This window comes from Triturus cristatus, chromosome 12, assembly GCF_964204655.1.
Source record: "Triturus cristatus chromosome 12, aTriCri1.1, whole genome shotgun sequence".
Classification (NCBI taxonomy): Eukaryota; Metazoa; Chordata; class Amphibia; order Caudata; family Salamandridae; genus Triturus; species Triturus cristatus.
The window spans coordinates 353,038,609-353,059,926 of NC_140595.1; positions in this window are offsets into that span (position 1 = coordinate 353,038,609).

Genomic DNA, 21,318 nt, shown 5'->3' on the forward strand with positions numbered 1-21,318 from the left:
TATGCATCACATTCACAGACTACCCATAGGAGTGTCCAGTGGAATGTGTTTGACATGTTATGGTCTTCTTAAGGCACTCTAGAGCAGTGCTATAAAACACAATTCTAGAGTCTCTTGCTGTTGCACTCTTGACAGGAAACTTTGAAAAGTCACAGGTAGAGGATGTAGACACTAACACAATGTCCACTTCTAGTTAAGCATTTTTCTCCTGCAGAACTTCAGACTAGTCAAGTGCCATACTATGGGAAGTTGGCCTGTGTTATTTACCCACTGTAATTGGCTCTTCTATTCTCTTTCAACAGAATCTGCAGAAGAACACTAATTGACTGCTGAGCTAAAGGGTCTTCTTGAATTGATTAGTGACAGAGTTAAGAAGGAATATGTTTGAGGATGTCCCTCCTACAACAGATTGTATATGTTCCTTCTGTGGCTTTTCTGCCTTTGAAGAGTTTTTCTTATTACATGAAGAATTTTTATTTGATCAGGTCCTAATGCCTGGGATCTCTGAATCAGAAACTGTGGCTTAGTGCTCAAAAGTGCTTAAAATGGCAATGAGAGACCCTAAATTTTTTATGATAACCAGAATCTGAAAAAAACACGATCTACTGAAGTATGAGAAACTTGAAATCCAAGGTTTCTGACCCACACAGAAGTAAAAGCTATACAAATGCAACGTGCAACAAAATATGAAGGAGACAATGGCTCATCGGACTACTGCTGCTTTTATTGCTAGGCTGGGATTGAAGATAATTTAGTATCTTAATCATCAACTACCAATAATCAGTTAGCATTTTTAATCACTGGACACCTTGGCGATCAGCTCAGTGTTCTCTTTTTTGTTGATTCTTCACCAAACTCTGGTATCCTCAAATATATAACACTGATGTTCACTCAGAATTTCAGATATATTTTTTGCCAATAGCTCCTTGTATTTTAATCCAGTCCCCCTGCAAGAGTGAGTCGATCCTACAGCTAATCAACTAAATCAGCAACAATGAACATTTACTTTCGGGCTCACACTTGCATGGGTTTGCTACTAGCAATGCTGCATTCAGTTTCCTTAATAAAGTAGCAGGGGCCATGCAGTCAGCTGTTAAGAGGGCAGATCACACTGGAGGGTGGACATGAGCAAGCTGGTGTTATAGGCACTGGAAAAGGGGATGCAGGGGTGCCTCAGCACCCTAAAATAACCATTCTGGAGTTTAGAAAGTTAATGAGCAATAAAGATGTCTTTACATTTTGTTTCTATCTTATCAAATTTGCTGTGCATTCAAAGTGAGGAATCAAATGTCATGCTATTTCTTCTGACAAATTGCTGCTTATTCTTTGAAAAGGAATGTTGATGTTTATTTTGTTTCTCTGATTGTAAAGTTAGCAGATTTTACAGATTGAACATGTGGCAATCTTTCTGGGTACAGTGAGCACGAAAGGAACGGCTGTAAGATGTCATTTTGTTTTCTAACACGCAACATAATTTAAATATCTGCAAATGCACTGTGCAAATATTTCAGAATATGCCAGCAGTTAGGAAAGCATAAATAAAGCACATTTTGTTGGTAACTCTGAAGTGTGATGGACACAAATATTTTAGTAGAATCAAAACAAATCAATAGACCTGGTGATGTGTAAATTAAATATTATTCGATGAAACCACATTTCACCACATTATCATTTGTACGCTGTGTAGTTTTAACAGTAAAACGGTGTGCATGTGCAAAGTTTGTGGCCATTTCAATTGAAAATTTGATCTTGTCTGTAGACGAAAGTGTGCTACCACACCATGCTTTAGTGATATATTTGTAACAGTGTGCTCCAAAGTGCACTACCAGCTACATACTACACAGTTTATCACTCTCCAGCTCAATACATTTATTGCGCTAGTTCTTTGTGTGACACTTGGATTTTACACAATCCATATGACTTCAGTGATGTAATATTGATGGCAGCATCCCCAGTCTGAACATTGTTACAGCACCACTGGCTGATGCTGGCACTTCTGCAACGTCAGTGAGCAGCTTCTCTTCTTCAGTGCCACAGCCCTCACTCCAGTACCATAGTGAAGACCAAGTTGGTGTTCTTTTCAGCAGATCACTCGGTCCAAGATTTTCTTTGCTACTCAGGAATTGATAATCGCAAATTAATCCATAAGCAGTACACCGTGCACTTTTGAATTTCTATACAGCAAAAGTAAGTGCAGGGTAACAAATGGTGAACACAGGATGACAAATATTGTCAGACAGTCATGTCTCAGAGATGGGCGGAGCCTTCTCTAACTCTGTCTCAAGTGGACAAGATGCATGGGCTAATGCGGTCAGCCTGATTTGAGCCCACATCCCTTGAAACTGGTGACCTGCATCTGTGCTGCAGTACAAAGCACACATCCAATGTGTCTTATTATTCTATGGTTGCACTTAGTGTAATCACCAATATGTATTCTACTTTGGACAGTGCACATTCAGATCTGTGCAATGGTGTAAAGCAGTACATCATGCAGGGAAACCTGTTTGTGTACCAGGGCACAAGATGGCAGCAGACCACTTTTTCTAAATGTGCCTGCTGTGCTGTGTTGCATAAAATCTGGCCCTTAATGTAATAGGAGTATTACAAGTGCTGCCTGAACTTTAACTTCTAACACACCCCAACCTCCATGAGTAAGTAATGAGTGTTTGACCTTGCTACCCCCTGAAACTCAAAACGTTAAAATGAGGCATTTGGAAATTAGTGAGCTCTCAGAAGTGCCTAGATCAATTCTTCGCAAGGACAGAGACAATACTTGTCACAAGGATTGCCTAACAGCACTCGAGTCACACAGTCCTGAGAAATAGTGGAGGAAATTCAGTAACATCTTAGAAAATGTTTATGGTAAAACAGGGCTATTCTTATATACAGCAGCTATGAAATGCAAAAACGACCTATTACTCACGTTAGAGTCGGAAGGCAACCTCATTCTCAAAAGGAAATCCTCTCATAGCAGAGATTCCTGTGATCACTTCTGGAAATTCCAATATCTTTTGAATTATGGACTAAAATGTAAGACTATATGATGGTGCTTTTGCATGTTGATCCCAATTTCATGACTTCAGCTTCTAGCACACCCATTGCCAAACCTCACCAGTTAAATAAACTTTCATCCTGTACAATTGTATGAAGACCTATTGTTTAACAACTTCCTAATTTTTTTTCATTTAAATACATGTGGAAATATACAAGTGACAAGTTCATTTTGTCACTGACCAAAAAATAAAGAGGGGTAAATACCAATATATGAGACAAATAAACTTGAATAATTAGAGGCTAAATAAACAACAACAAAAAGTTCCATACATCTTGGAGCCCTAGTATTAATGTATATATACTACTGTTTTATGGATCTTTGCATCCGAAATAAAAATGTTATACCCACTATATATACATACAAACACATATATATATTCACTGAAAAAAACATAGGTTTCAGACACGTAATAGTTAGGAAATAGCATTTAAAAAACCTTACAAATTCACTGAAAAAACCATAGGTTTCAGGGGCGTTATAGTTAGCTGGACCTTTCACTCGTACAAAACCATTGAAATTCCCCCGTTATAGTTAGTTCAGCTAACTATAACTCGCGAACCCGCAATGCACTGCTGATGACGTCACATATTACATCACTCATGACATGGTCTGTGACATCACTCATGACATCACTGATGACATCTCAAATGACATCACTCATGACATCATCCAGTGAATGTGTGTTTTTCTGAAAATTACATATGTTTTATATATGTATATCTCAAGGTCGATGGAAGAATAAATGGGTATATAAGTGTCTAAATGGATGATTTGTTTTTGAAAAATTGATTGTATAACTGACTGATTAAGTGTATCTTAGTGAATACATGGCTTAGTGAGTAATGTTTAAATATGTAAATATCTGTATCAGTCTCTCACTTTGTGTATAAGTGGCTGCATGGGTTGGTGAGTAGCTACATGATTGTCTATATAGGTTATTAGTTGGTTTTTTGAGTATCAGTATGAGTGTCCGAGTGTCTGTATGGTTCGGTGGGGGGTATTACGTAGTGCATATGTGCATGAATGAGTGACTCCCTGTTTGTATGTGTTGAATACAGCATGTGTGCAGGACTGTATGGGTGGATGAGTGTGTGCATGGGTGTGTTAGTGAGTGAATGACTGTCTCAATAGTGTCTTTATGAGTAACTACATATGTTTTAAACTAGTATATGTGACTATTGGTGTATATAAGTGAGTATATGTGAGAGTGAGAGATTGAAAGAGTTCCTGTGTGAATAAGTATGTGTTTCTATAAGTGATTGTTTAAAAGACTAAGTATGTGTAAGTTTCTGTAGAAGTAAGTGTGGTGGTGTGTGTATAACTGTATATGCAAGTAAATGGATGTTTGAGTCTTTATTAGCATGAGTGACTATGTGTGTGAGTAACTTTATGGATGAGTGGTGTTGTGTAATAGGATGTATAGGTGTATGAGTACATATGATGAGTGAGTACATGTATGAGTGACTGTATAGGACTGTTGGTGAATGAGTGGATGTGTATGTGGATCTTAGAATTACTGAATAGGTTGTTGTAACTGGTATTGGTATGTCCATTGTTTTGAAAATTTTCGTTTCCATTTTTGAATGTGTGTATCAAAGGTTATATTAGGGGGAGAGGAGGTCTGCTACTCTATCACTAGGATGATGTCATCAGTGATGTCATTTGAGATGTCATCAGTGATGTCATGAGTGATGTCACTGACCATGTCATGAGTGATGTAATATGTGACGTCATCAGCAGTGCATTGCGGGCGCGCGAGTTATAGTTAGCTGAACTAACTATAACGGGGGAATTTCAATGGTTTTGTACGAGTGAAAAGTCCAGCTAACTATAACGCCCCTGAAACCTATGGTTCTTTTCAGTGAATTTCTAAGGTTTTTTAAATGCTAATTTCTAACTATAACGTGCCTGAAACCTATGTTTTTTCAGTGAATTTCAAAGATTTTTAAATGCTGATTTCTAACTATGTCTACAGAGATAGGACATGTGAAGAAAGAAGAAAAAACGCACAGAAAGAAAAAAAAGAAATGCAGAAAGAAGCAACAGAAGTCCTCAAAGACGAAGAAAAGTGCAGGAAGAAGGATAACGTGCAGAAAGAACAAACAGAAGAGCAGAAAGAAGCCTTGTTGCAAAATCGTCCGGTACCCTCAACTTTTTCAGACAGATACTGGTGGTAACTGCGTCTGACTAACCAGTCCTAGAGCCAGTGCATGTTAAAAGACACTCAGAATACAGTGAAAACACCTACATACACTAGGGAACACTATGCGTTGGGGTCCGCCTGTGATTAGCATGACCTCCTCTGCAAGCCCCTAGTATATAATAGGGCAGGGGATTAAAACAACCTCTTAAAACACGCTACAGGGCGTGTTTGCACACATCACCTCAGGCCCTATCCCCTCCCTTCCCCACTGTGTAAACATGCCCTGTGGCCATTTTAAGTTGGGAGATTAAGTCCCCTTGAATCCTGACGGTCCCTAGGGTCCAACTAGATCACTAGGTACCTCCAGTAAGCGCCACAGAGCTGCGTTGCAGAGAGATGTAAAAAGGGGCACGGCCTAGACCACCTCTCTGCAACACAGCGCAGTGGCGCTTACTGGAAGCACCTGGTGGGCTAGTTGGCCCCCAGGGTCCCTCAGGATTGAAGGGGAATTATTTCCCCAACTTAAAACGCGCCACAGAGCTTGTTTGCACATGTTAACTCAGGCCCGTCCCCTCTCTTCACCACTGTGTAAACTAGGCCTGTGGCTGTTTTTAGTTGGGAGATTAAGTTCATTTGAATCCTGAGGGTCCCTACGGTCCAACTAGCCCACTAGGTACCTCCAGTAAGCGCCACAGAGCTGTGTTGCAGAGAGGTGTAAAAAGTGGCACGGCCTGGACCACCTCTCTGCAACGCAGCTCAGTGGCACTTACTGGAAGCATGGTGGGGTAGTTAGCCCCCAGGGGCCCTCAGGATTGAAGGGGAATTATTTCCCCAACTTAAAACGCGCCGTAGGGCGTGATTGCACACGTCACCTCAGGCCCCGTCCCCTCCCTTCCCCACTCTGTAAACACGCCCTGTGGCCATTCTAAGTTGAGAGCGTAAGTCCCCTTGAATCCTAAGGGTCCCTAGGGTCAAACTAGCCGTTTTTTAAGTTGGGAGATTAAGTCCCCTTGAATCCTGAGGGTCCCTAGGGGCAAAATAGCCCACTAGGTACATCCAGTAAGCACCATTGCAGAGAGGTGTAAAAAGGGGCACGGCCTGCACCACCTCTCTGCAACACAGAGCAGTGGCGCTTACTGGAAGCACCGGGTGGGCTAGTTGGCCCCCAGGGTCCCTCAGGATTGAATGGGAATTATTTCCCCAACTTAAAACGCGCCACAGGGCGTGTTTGCACACGTCACCTCAGGCCCCGTCACCTCCCTTCACCACTGTGTAAACGCGCCCTGTGGCCGTTCTAAGTTGAGAGATTAAGTCCCCTTGAATCCTAAGGGTCCCTAGGGTCAAACTAGCCCACTAGGTACCTCCAGTAAGCGCCACAGAGCTGCGTTGCATAGAGGTGTAAAAAGGGGCGTGACCTCAGAACACCTGTCTGCAATGCAGCTCCCTGGCGCATACTGGAGATACCTGTTGGGCTAGTTGGCCCTCAGGGACCCTCAGTATTGAAGGGGAATTAATTCCCCAACTTACAACTGGCCAGGGGGCACGTTTGCAGAGTGCTGCAAGGAGGGGGCGTGGCCTCCGGCGCGATGCCGGTCTTTTATTTATTTAATTTTTTTAAGAAGGAGGGCTGTGTGGCCCCCCTTCTTTTTTTAATTTATTGGCCCTGGGGACCCCATCCCCCAGGGCCTGCACCCTAATATTTTTTGTTGAAAAAAATACATTTGGCCCTCCCAAGGCCTTAATCGGCCCCGGGGACCCCAACCCCCGGGTCCTGGCCTTTTTCTTTTTTGAATTCTTTAGGAAGGGGCCTGCTTTGCCCCCCTCCTCAGGCCACTTATGGCCCCGGGGACCCCATCCCCTGGGGTCGGCCTTTGTTTTTTAATATTTTTTAAAAATATATATTTATAGAAACACCTAGGACATGCTGGACAAACCGTATGTACCTATCACAAAGACGATTTGCGTGATATTCGTTAAAAGGCGACTATGCATACAATGAATCCACGTGGAATGTATTTACACCGCTAGTGAAGCTCTGACGTGTCTGATGCCCTACGGTGCCTAATCCCGGCACCCCCGCCGGTGGGTACTCTCCAAGTAGACACTCTTGTCGTTTATTTATACAAACATGGGTAGCTATTAACGGGCACATTTAATACACACGCGCACCAATCCATTCAAAGGGGATTCGACAAAAATTCGACCAAACTATGCAAGAAACCCCTCTCATGGTTAATAAAACACGCATCCACCGACGGATGTGTAATACTTTTTATTTTACTCTCTGGAAAGGAGACAAACCTCACTTGAGAGTCACAGCGTGCTCCTGGCTGGGCCACATGCTGTGTTACACCCACCAGTGCCTGCCGAGTGCCACACACCTCTGTGTTGTATTCCACCAGCTAGTGCGTATGCTATGACACTCTCTAGCCCATGTGCACTGTAACACCACCCCGTGAATATGTCATGCCACACTTGCCTTCGCACAGGTTATATTGCTCCATCTAACGTGCCTTCCTGGATGCCTATGTTATAACGCACAGCGCTATGCCATACATATTACAATCTGGCATCCATATCTTTGTCACAGTGCATATGCAACGTTACACTCCCAGGCACATATTTGATACTACAACTTTAGAGACTAGTTAGGTTACACAACACTGCCCTGTGCATATTACACTCCAAGGCGCATATCGCATAGCACGCGCTAGTGCCTGTGCTATCTCGCGCTCTCCAATGAATCTGTCATTGCGCACAATGTATTGCATATTATATTTCACGCCCCGGTTCATCTTATATCACACTTTTTGGTGCATAGTTTCTACCATATACTATATCTAGTTTTCCTTTTCAATCATGCTCTCAGGACTATGTTCTATATAACACTGAGTCCACCTACCCTTTTCACGGGCATTACATTTTGCGATGGGGTGGAGGGTCAGGGGGTGTTTATGTCACAAACATCCTCTTCTTCCTGAATAAAAGTGAGATTATGCTGCATACTTGTTCATATTTTAAGTTGTTCGCACAGACACACATTTTAAAAACAATAAAGTTCCTAATACCCACCTTCTCTGAACAGTTAGCTTGCTGCCCCATCCACCTCCTCCCTATCCTCTGTTGTCTGAATCCATGGACTAGCCTCCTCCCTCCTGCCATGCATGGTCTGATGTGCTGCCACTGCCCTCCATTAAGCATGATGTACCAGTCCACGCCTCCTGCCCTCCATTGCCCAATTCTATGGCCCATCATTGACCTCCTGATTAGCCTCTGTGCTTAGCTTGCTGCCCCTATTCTCCTTCCCCCTGCCCTCTGATGTCTTTGTGCATGCCCCTGCTCCATCCTTTTTGACCACCATGTTCCATGGACCTGCCACTCCTATCTACTCTGAGTGTTCTGTTGAGCTGCCACTCCCCTCCCACCTGCCGAGCATTGTCAGATGACTGTAACCTGTCCCTGCCACCTCCACCCTGCCTGTCCACATGCCATGCCCCTATCCCCTTCCTCCTGTCCTCCATGGTCCATTTTACTGCCACACCCTTCTGCCCTCCCTGGTCTGTTGTGCTGCAACTGCTCCTCCTGCCTGCCCCGCGCGGTCTGTTGTGAGGCCTTCCCCTGAACTCTCTTGTCTGTGCCCAGGTCATGACCCTCCCTTCTATCCTCCATGGTCCTTTGTGCATGCCCCTGCACCCTCCTTCTTGCCCATCATAGCCATTGTGCTGCCACTAACCCTCCCGCTTGCCATGCATGGTCTTCTGTGCTGCCATGGCCCCTCCCACGTTCCCTGTGTGGTCAGCTAGCTGCCCCTGACCCCCTCCCACCTTCCCTCCATGGTCTGTGTGTATGCCATCATAGTCTCATTGTTGCTCTTCATGGTGTGTCTTGTTTCTAGTGCCCATCCTGTCTGACCTCCATGGTCATCTTGCTGCTCCTGCCCTGCCCCCTTGCCCCCAGCCCTCTGTTTCCATGTGCAGACCCCCTATTCCCTCCCTCCTGGCTTGGCTGATCCATTATAATGCCCCTGATTCGTTCCTCCTGCCCTTTATGGTCTGTTATGCTGCAGCTTTCTCTCCTGTCTGTCCATTATGGTCAGCTAGCTATCATTGCCTCTTTCCCCTTTGTTCTCTGTTGTCCATGTGCATGGTCCTGTCCCCTCCCTATTGCGTTCTATGGATTGTTGTGCTGCACTCCCGTCCCGCATGCCCTGTGTGGTGCATTGTGCTGCTGCAAACCCTGATGCCTGCCCTGTAGGGTCAGTTTGGTGCACCTCTCCATGTCCCTCCTGTCCTCTGTTATCCGAGTCCATGTACCTACCCCAATTCCTCCTTCCTAACATGATCCAATGTACCATACTTGGTAAGAGGGAGATTTTGAAAAAAAACTGGGGTATTGATTTTCCCCTTTGAGTTGCATTGAAAAAGAGGAGATTGTAGACAGGAGACAGATCAAATAAAGCCCATTAGAGCTTAAAAACATTGGTCGTTTCCTGGCTGAAACGGGTCTGTTGGCAGGTATGGTTGTACTACCACTGGCTCTTCCTTCTGCCCACAATGGTCTGTTATATTGCCACAGCCTCTCTTGCCAGTCCTGTATTGTTGGTTTGTTGCCCCTGCCCCCCTTTCCACTGCCCTCCATAGTCTGTTGTGCTGCCACTGCCCTTCCTGCCTGCCCAGTGTGGTAAATCACTTAATCTCCCCATGTCTACAACCGAAATGAATTTGATCTTGTGTGATGTAACCAATGCTCATGTAAAGCACTCCAATTCCTGACAAGTCTGCACTATATAAAACTGCAAATACACAAAAAATAACACTTCTGTCATTGGGCTACATCTGGGTGATATTTGTGCTGCATTTGGGCTCTTTTGTCTCTGGTGACCATCTTGGGAGATTTATTTGTTATGAAGTTTCCTAATCTCCTCATTTACTGCAGTCTCCTCAGTAGGAAATGCTTTCAGTTTTTTACTTTGATTCCATCAAGAAGGTATTCAGATATGTCACACATTTGCCATAAATTCTGAATGTTAGCACTCTAGTTGCTCATTAGATCACTGTAGTAATGCTACTGCTCACCACGGAAGTCTGCTGCTGGTATTAAAAGTGCATGTTTCAATCTGCATATCAGAATTTTTTTATGAAATAGAAGAGGATTTGAGAAGTCACTCAAAATGTGCCCTCATTTTTCTTTCTTCAGCACTAATCATAATTTCTATGGCAAAATGAGCCCCCTCATTGTGTTCCTTGTTAAATTAAATGTTTTAAGTGTTACCACTTTATTCCAATCAAGATGGCTATAGGTGTGCCATACCTTTGTCATAAGTAAGACAGTAAGTGCTCTAGTTGTTCTTAAGAACACTCTGGGCCATTCTGTCATTGGGCTATACTTGGGCTACATCTGGGTGATATTTGGGTTACATTTGGGCTCTTTTGTCTCTGGTGACCATCTTGGGAGATTTATTTGTTATGAAGTTTACTAATTTCCTCATTTACTGCAGTCTCCTCAGTAGGAAATGCTTTCAGTTTTTTACTTTGAATCCATCAAGAAAGTATTCAGATATGTCACACATTTGCCATAAATTCTGAATGTTCGCACTCTAGTTGCTCATTAGATCACTGTAGTAAAGCTACTGCTCACCAGGGAATTCTGCTGCTGGTATTCAAAGTGCATGTTTCAGTCTGCAACGCAGAATTTATTTATGAAATAGGAGAGGATTTGAAAAGTCAAACTGTGCCCTAATTTTTCTTTCTGCAGCACTAATCATACTTTCTATGGCAAAATGAACCCCCTCATTTTGTTCCTTTGTAAATTAAATGTTTTAAGTGTTACCACTTTATTCCAATCAAGATGGCTTCAAGTGTGCAATACTTTTGTCATAAGTAAGACTGTTAGCGCTCTAGTTCTTCGTTCGAACACTCTGGGAAGCTGCAGTAGAACCCAAAGGAATCAACTGACAGTCTCTGCCCTTGTTGGATGTACATGTTTTACTGAGAATGTCAGACTTCATTCTCACATGACTGAGAAAGATAATGTGAATTTACAGAAAATATGCTCTCAGTTTAGCTTATAGATCACCTTCCAAACCTCTGTGGGAAAACCATGAGAAAATAGTTTTCTCTCAAACATGATTCATGATATCACAGCAGAAGGCTTTTTCACATGGTAAAATCACCTTAGAACACACCACAATTCCTAAAATGAGTATGGTACCATCAACAAATGATGTATAATGTAACTAAAGTCTTAAAACCTTCTATTAACTGCAATGCTTTTTAATGAGGTGCTATCATGTATTTTGGTCCCAAGATGGCTGCCAACACTTCTTGGATGAAGTACTGACAGCCAATCAGATCTCACGATGAGATATGTGGTTAGGCTCCGCCCAGATATATCTATCTTTTTAACTCTAATTTTCTCAGGAACTACTGAACGGATTTACACCATTTAAGCAAAAGGCACGAGTCTGAACTGAGGACTACCTCTTTGCCAAATTTGGTGTAATTCCGTTCAGCAGTTCGGGCTGTAGCTGCGTCAACAGGTCCTATGGGAAAATGCATTGGGAAAACACGTTTTGGGACCCCCCTTTTTTCTCAGCCCCTGCTTGACAAATCACCATGAAATTTTCAGGATAGGAGCGGACCGGAGCTGGCCAAAAGTTTGGAAAATTACGCATAGATTCGTCAATCGGCGCCAACGTTATTCCAAATAGAATGTTGCGGATTTCCTATGGAAAATAGGTCCTAACTATAACTACCTACTGGCGACTGCCAGTAGGTAATATATATATTCACTGAAAAAACCATAGGTTTCAGGGTTGTTATAGTTAGCTGCCCACTCCATTGATACAAAACCATAGAAATTCCCCCATTATAGTTAGTTCAGCTAAATATAACTCGCGCGCCCGCAATGCACTGCTGATGACGTCACATATTACATCACTCATGACATGGTCAGTGACATCACTCATGACATCACTGATGACATCTCAAATGACATCACTGATGACATCATCCAGTGAATGTGTGATTTTCTGAAAATTAAATATGTTTTAATATATGTATATCTCAAGGTCGATGGAAGAATAAATGAGTATATAAGTGTCTAAATTGATGATTTGTTTATGAAAAATTGATTGTATTACTGACTGATTAAGTGTATCTTTTTGAATACATGGCTTAGTGAGTAATGTTTAAATGTGTAAATACCTGTATCAGTCTCTCACTTTGTATATAAGTGGCTGCATGGGTTGGTGAGTAGCTACATGAGTGTCTATATAGGTTAATAGTTGGTTTTTTGAGTATCAGTATGAGTGTCTGAGTGTCTTCATGGTGCGGTGGGGGGTATTACGTAGTGCATAGATGCATGAATGAGTGACTCACTGTTTGTATGTGTTGAAGACAGCATGTGTGCAGGACTGTATGAGTGGATGAGTGTGTGCATGGGTGTGTTAGTGAGTGAATGACTGTCTCAATAGTGTCTTCATAAGTAACTACATATGTTTTAAACTAGTATATGTGACTATTGTTGTTTATAAGTGAGTATATGTGAGAGTGAGAGATTGGAAGAGTTCCTGTATGAATAAGTATGTGTTTCTATAAGTGATTGTTAAAAAGACTAAGTATGTGTAAGTTTCTGTAAAAGTAAGTGTGCTGGTGTGTGTATAACTGTATATGCAAGTAAATGGATGTTTGATTCTTTATTAGCATGAGTGACTATGTGTGTGAGTAACTCTATGGATGAGTGGGATTGTGTTACAGGATGTTTAGGTGTATGAGTACATATGATGTGTGAGTACATGTATGAGTGACTGTATAGGATTGTTGGTGGATGAGTGGATGTGTATGTGGATCTTAGAATTACTGAATAGGTTGTTGTAACTGTTATTGGTATGTCCATTGTTTTGAAAATTTTAGTGTCTATTTTTGAATGTTTGTATCAAAGGTTATATTAGGGTGAGAGGAGGTCTACCACTCTGTCACAAGGATAATGTCATCAGTGATGTCATTTGAGATGTCATCAGTGATGTCATGAGTGATGTCACTGACCATGTCATGAGTGATGTAATATGTGACGTCATCAGTAGTGCATTGCGGGCGCGCGAGTTATAGTTAGCTGAACTAACTATAACGGGGGAATTTCATTGGTTTTTTACGAGTGAAATGTCCAGCTAACTATAACATGTGTGAAACCTTTGGTTTTTTCATTGAATTTCTAAGGTTTTGTAAATGCTAATTCCTAACTATAACGTGTGTGAAACCCATGGTTTTTTCAGTGAATTTCAAAGGTTTTTTAAATGCTAATTCCTAACTATAACGTGTGTGAAACCCATGGTTTTTTCAGTGAATTTGCAAGGTTTTTTAAATGCTAATTTTTTTTTTTTCTTCTATTTTTTTTTACATATTTTTATTTTAATTTTCTATCCTTTTTTAAAGACTATGGTTAAATTTTTAAAATTCTATAATATGTTTTTTTAAATATATTTTATAAAATAAACAGGTAAAATTTATTAGCATTACATTTTTTCCTTTTTTTTAAATTTTTTTTTTAGTACGCGTACCGTAAGCTTACGGTAAGCGTACGGTTTACGCAATGTCCGTAATTTATCTACGCTGTTTGCGTATAGTTACGCAATTTGCGTAGCCACGCGTACTCCGCGTGGGTCGCGTACGCGTGTACGCAAAACACGCGCACGTTACGCGGAAGTGTCGGGGAGTGACTGTTATGCGCATGCGCGCAAGCGCGTGTCTTTTTTACGCGCATGCGTACTTTTGCCGTAAGCGTACCGTAAGCGTACGGTAGGTCATGTGATCATGAAACACAACTTTTGATTGGTTGAAACTACTTTCAGTTCTGGAACTCTCCTACACCACACCCATTCCCCTCATTTCTGCTTGTGATCCCTTAGGAGAAGGAGCTGGGTTGTCTTTGTGATACGATGGCAGAACAGCAGAGCTCTTCTGAGAGTGAGGCTAGCAGCACTACCTTGAGGCAGAGAGCGAGGAAACAAAAGACCTCTTACGTATGGGAGTATTTTACTTTTCCAGAAGGCCAGCAAAAGGTAAATGCACCCTTAGTGACTTGCAAGCTGTGTAAGCGTGTACTTTCAAGAGGTAATCCTGACAGGAAGTATTCCTTTGGGAATCACACCATGATGAGACACCTTAAGGATGTACACAGAAGGACACATGCTCGACTTACTGAAGGTAACCCTTCAGTAAATCAACCAAGCACATCCACAGCAGCTCAGCCTGGACCATCATCTGCAGAGCCGAGTCCTTCTTCTGCAGGTCAGGTGAGCCCTTCATCTGTGGGGGGAGCATCTCCTTTTTCTGGTCCTCTGGAAATTAACCCTCGGTTTGCGAGGGTTGAAGTACGGTGCGCCCATTGTCACGATCTAATTACTTATAGGGAGACCAGTGTTTCCCTAGTGAACAGTAAAATAGATCAGCACACTTGTCGTACCATCTAATATTCCCAATCTTTCTTTCCTCTGTCCCTGCATGAACACAATGGCTCTTTTAAGAGCCAACCTTACCTTTCATCTATTTTTTATATATTTTTTTTAAAACTTTTTTTACGGTAAGCGTAATTTTTTTTTTTTTTTTTTAAAAAACACTAAAAATCAATTATCACATTACAAGGTCCTTGAGAGACAACAATTAAAAACTGCAAATGTGATTGTAGAGAAGTGGAAAAAAGGGACCATGACATTATTGACTTACCATACCCACTCAAAAAAAGATTTATTCATTTAATTTATTTTTAATTGCTTTTAAAATGGTTATAGTTTTCGAAAATTTTCTATCTCAATCTGAAAAAAAAGAAAAAAGTATTAATATTTAATAAAACATTTAATAATACAGTACACATATTTACATATTTTTCAAAAAACATTTTTGCCTTTTTTTTGCTGTTTTCAGAAAATATTGCCTTTCACTATAAATTGTGAAAGCAATTGCATTCATCATTTAACAGCAGGCAAAAAAAAATTAACAATCTCAAAGATTGTTTTTAAAAAAGCCCAGAATCTCTTTTTTCATAAACATAACTTTAAAGAAATGCATAATATTCTAAAAAAATATCATCTAATATCTATACTTATTTCTTTAAAATACCGTCTGATATTTTTGTTTCAGAAGTATAATCACAATAATATGTCAAATAACTCCACAATACATCTGGTTCCATTTCCTTTAGGCCAAATAGTAATTTTAAAATTCTTTTTTTGTTTAATTTCCAATGGTAATCCAATAAAAAACAAAAGTTTAAATTGTACAGATGTCACCGTTTCTCTGTAACATTTTGGTTTCCGAAAGATTAATTAATAATTAAATAAGTCCACAATAGAATTGTTTACTTTTCCGCATGGCCAAATAGTAATTTTAAAAATCTTTTTTGAAAAAATTTCCAATGGCAATCCAATAACATTCCAAAATTTAAATTGTGCAGATGTTACCGATTTTTTCTAAATTTTTGGTTTTCCAAAGTTTCCTTAAAAAATGGAAAAATTCCACATTACAATTGGTTACCTTTCCATTAGGCCAAATGATAATTTGTTAAATCTTTTTATTTGTAAATTCCAAATGGTAATCCAATAAAATGGTAAAATTGTTTTCTCCAGATGTTGTCAAATCTCTCTAAAATTTAGGTTTCAGGAACATTAGATAGGAATTTGCTAAATCAAAAGGCAAACGTTGCTTAAAAATCAATTGGGAATCATTACACAGTGTCCAGCCTTTTTCACATTTAAGATAAACTGTGTAATGACCAGAAGTTACAGTAGGTCCATCATGGAAAATTATTGCAACTGTTACAAAAGTTTTTCCTGAAATTGATAATTGCTGTCCTGTAAACTTCTTTATTAAAGTATCCAATTTTGAACCATCAGCTCTACATCGTTGCATCATTAAAATTACATACTGTCTGTATTCCTTTAAAATTAATGTTGAAAACATGTCAGATTTACACTCACTGCATTGCATGCTATGATTAGCATCTTTAACTAATTTAGCAAAAGTGACTGTTTTACTCTCTGGCAAAGTTAAATAAATAAACCTTTCAGAATCAACATTAGAGCCACATATATTATAACAGTTTTCACAACTATGTTCCCATTTATAAGAGAGACCAAATACATTTTCAATGTTAACCCCTTCTTCTTCCAGTACCTGAAGAAAATAAATCAAGAATTCCTGTGCGTCTTGCTGTACATTTTGAGAAAATTGTGTTCGTCCTGAACATACATCTAAAACTTTTCTAATTTCAGTAGCACTTTCTATTTGAGTTTTATCATTACTCAGCTTTTCAAAAAGGAGACTCAGCACAGTACAGAATCTTTTTCCCTGATTTACTATTATCTGCTCTTGCAAACTTTCCAGATAAAATGCAACATTCAGCACTACATTAGCGTAGCAGTTGACACCAGAGCTATTTTCAAAATAACATCCTACAACCTGTTCTTCATTTTCCTTATTCTTTTTGCTTGCAATTACATCACTCCTCTTTTTTTTCCTCCTCTCTACATCTTCATTACAGATATTCTCATTTCTCCTTTTACGAGAAACTACACGTTTCTCCAACACAGGATACTGACCTAAATGAGGAGCATAGCTTCTTCTTAATCTATTATACTCCTTTACACAGTTTGTATCAGCACTAACTTTTGAATCATCAAAGTCTATCATGAATAAACCTGATAATGTTTTCACTCGTGACAAAGCAACATATGCCATACCTTCTTTGAACACAGTTGAACCAATGTTCACAAATGCACAATCTACAGTCAATCCTTGAGACTTGTGAATAGTTACAGCATATGCTAGAGAAAACGAAAACTGCTTCCTACGTACATATAAGTCTTTCACAAGCATGAAACGAACTGTACAACGACAAATATCTTTAACTTCTTCTATCTGATCAAATTTTATTTTTAAACATTCAATTCCATCTTTTTTCTGATAATTAATAAAACCCACAACTCTTCCCATAGCTCCATTAACTAAACCTTTTTCAACATCCAAATTTCTCCTTAAAAATACTCTACAGTTCATGCAAACATATAGATTTTTTTCTAATCCAGCTGTTTTGGAAATCTTCTTCTCTAGTGAATCCAATTTATTTTTCAGTGTGCCTGTTAATGTGACAGTAATTCTTCCATCCTCAATTTTTTCCACTGCTTCCAATTTCCTGATATCTTCCTTTTCCAATTTCAAAAGCTCCTCATTGAATATTGAGCATTCACGTAGAGTTGGCATTAAGCAGATGACACTTTTGTTTTCTGCAATGTTCTTGTATATCTTCTCTGCAACTATTTCTTCCTTTGGAAATAAATTATGTAGCAGCCGAGTCTGTAATGCTTTTTTGCCAGCTTCTGTGAGTAGTCCAATCCTGATATCTTTCAGAATACTTCCATATTCTTCATCGTTTGCTTGCCTCATATTAGTTGTAAGTTCCTTGTACTCAAAGAAGGACCAAATATTTGTATTACCGATGCTTCCCAATGACTTCTTCGTGTCTTCATGTGTCACAGTATTAAACACTGGTTGTCCTTTAACTGGAGTAAGTTGCAAAAGATCTCCAAAAACTATGACGTGTTTTCCTCCAAATAACACGTCATAGTCTGACTTCAGAATTTGCTGCATTCTTAAATGCACAAAGGCAAGCATTAAGTTCGATACCATGCTCACCTCATCAATAATGAGAACTTGCATCTTCTTCAATACTCTTGAAACTTCCAAGCATGCTTCTCCAGTTAGCTTGTTGTATTGTATTTTGTTCTCATGCTCCACTGGTAACATTAGCAAACGATGTAAAGTGATTCCTTTTATGTTATATGCTGCTAACCCAGTTGGAGCAGTAACCACACAAGACAAAGTAGAATCCGTTTTTTGCTGTAGGTAGCTTCTGATGACTTTTATAAGGAAACTTTTTCCAGTTCCAGCTTGTCCGCTTACATACATCCTGATTGGATGAAATGATGTGCATGAGCACTCTTTTTTTTCATGTAGAAATCCGTGATCAATTTTGTTTCTGATCTCTTCATAAATTTGTTGCTGCTCTTGATTCAGTTGTCATTCCAAATTTTGTAAGTCTATAAATTCTTCTTGAGCTTGATTCATAGCTGTTTCCACTTCATTCATGGCTATTGATGCTTCATTTTCAACGATTGGTTGTCCTAGGGGATCTTGACTGAGTGTTCCTGAACTTTGGCTGTCCTGAGAACTGTCTCTAGCTATTTCTGCTGCAATTGTAGTTTCCTGTTCAATTTCTTCATTTAACATTTGCAGATAAGTTGTGAATGTTCTGCATTGTATGCTGTCTTTGCAAGCATTAAATGAATCTTCATAGCTTTGAAATTCTCCCAGTAGTTCATCCTCTGTACGCCATGGTTTAAACAGCTGTAAAAGAGCCAAGTAGTAAAATTCCTTTTTGTCAGTAGTGTCGCAACTCAGCTTCCGGTGATTTATCAAACTTCCTTTTGTTTGCTTCACCAAACATCCTTCCTCACCAATGACTTTATATTTTCCATTGTTGATGTCTTCTGCGGCTTTCCGTGAATAAATGTAGTTCTGCAGCACTTCATAGAGACACATGTTCTCCAGATGATGACTTCTCTTTGGGTAATATGTATCCAACATGTTTGATTTCAAAATATCTGTACTTTCTGGGTCATTCTCGGCCAAATATTCAATTTCTCCAACAGATTTCAGTACCCGATTTCTCATTGCTGCAAGGCCTAAACTTGCCCAAATTATTATTCTTGATTTCGAGTAGAGACTTGCAGAAGATAACCTATCTGAACATTCGTAGGATCCAATTTCTCGATGCGATAACATCTTCAAACTGAAACTGTACAGCTTCTTACTGACAGTTTTCTCGTGAGAAATCTCTTCCCACATTTCCTTCAATTCTGTTTTTTCTGATTTCGTAATGTAAGACGTTACATATCGAGCAACAGCAATGGAATTGTCAGCTACATACTGTATATCCATGTTAGCGTTCCACATGGATAAAATCACTGGGTTGTAGTCATTTATATTTTTTGATTCTTCTTTTCTTTTAAGGTTGTAGGTATTCTTAGGTGATTTTCTTGTGATAGTATGTCTCACAGCTGACATAAAACTGTTAACTCTTCCATTTGAAAGAACAGGTCTAGGAAATCCAAATCGACATTTAGTGTAGTATTTATCTTTGCTCTTGTATTTCCGTCGACAGTATTTTCCACACCGATGACTTTGGAAACGTAAAACTTGCTCCTTTAACTTTTTCTCTTCTGTGCTTTTTGGTATAGCACATGTTGCATATTCTTCAATGTAAGATAACACTGCTTCATCAGTATCTGTTCCAAACTTTGGGGCATCCTTGATCCACAACAGCATATGAATATGAGGAGCACCTCTTGCCTGGTACTCTTTTCTCCAAAAGAAATCCACTACTTCTCCTAGAGGTGGATTTTTTTTATTGCAGATGAAGGACATCATAGCCTCAAATCTATGATTGAAATATCTGCAAACATTAACCGGATCCAATGAGCACAGTTCTCCTGCTGTCTTGTATTCGATGTTTTTAATGTTTGAATTTGCCTCTCGTAGAAAATCCAGTAAATCATCCCAAGCGTACTCGGCACAGCTTAGGGTAAGGAACCATGTTGGAGTTCCTAAATTCCGTAACATGCATTTTAATTCACCATGGCGTCGGTACCAATATTCATTTGTCCCACGCTGACAAGCCATCAGATTGATCAGTTGTGTTTCCAAATGATCATCTCGGTGCTGCACTTTCTCCATAAAATCCTTAGCAGACACATTTTGTAAATGTACTCCACTTTTTAAAATGTGATTTACTGCATAAGACAGTGCAGACAAGTCGCTTTCAAATAAAAGATGGAACAAATAAGGAATACTTTGTCGAAATCTGGGATCTTCAGCATATAGTCTTGTAGTCCGATACTCAGAAGCTGGAATCTGTTCCGGACGTTCATCGTATCGTCCTCCTTTTCCTTTAGGAAACAGCTGGGGAAAACATCGAGCTTCCAGGCTCTCCTCCCATACACTCACGGGAGTTCCTTTTGCTTTCTTCATCTGAAATAGATCAATATTGTCTCCCATAACTTCTTTTGAATGAAGAGGATGTATGCTAAAATGTTCATAAATTTCTTCTTCCTTTGACTTGTCCACTTTTTCAATTTGTCCAGTTGGTGTTTCTGTGTCTTCTTGTAAATCTTCTTCTTCTTCTTCTTCTATATAAATTGATTCATACCATTTGTTATTCCTTTTCAAATACAAATTTGCTCTTTGTACTTTCCGTACATCTACCAGCTCCTGCCAAATCTTCTTATTCTTTGTAGGTACACCATTAACCAGAATAATTAATGGTTCAGTTTCCAAAGTATCCGCATCAATAGTTTCCATATTTCTTTTCAAATCCAAGGGCAAATACACCACTCTACCTTTTAAACCTCTCAGTAAATCTGAAGGAGGTAATTTACCAGTTTTGGGCTCCATACGTACTATGGTCTGGAACGGATGAACACATTGAATGAGTATAGACTCATATGTATTTAATTCAGAAAGTTCAGCAGGAATAGCATCCAATTCTAAATTATTATGTACAGCTCTGGTCGGCATTCTATTTTCCTCTAACTTGTTGTAACAGTATTTACAAATACGCTGAACTTCACCCAATTCAAAACAATTTTCAAGAAATATATAGGTGGCAAAATCCTTCCACTTATAATTATCTTCATTTTCACTCTTTCTGTAGAGATCAACATACCTGGTTTGTTTTCTATAATGAGTTCTGCGGCAACAAATACAAGTAATATTTGGTCTTTCATTAGAGATTATTGCAAATTTTGTTATGTGATCATTAAATGTCTTACTTACAGAGGGTTCTACATTTTCTTCCACTTCTTCCTCATTTACTGTGTCCTTCTCTGCACTGTTTTGTTCAGGACCAAAGTAACAAAACTGAATTTCATCAACAACCTTCTCTACATCTGATACCGTTCCACGGAACAGAGCCCTATTCAATTCATCTAACTTTATTGCTGGACTTTTAGCAAAATACAACCGTCTCACAAACTTTCTCATTTCAGTATGATGAACAGCCAGCATCCTAA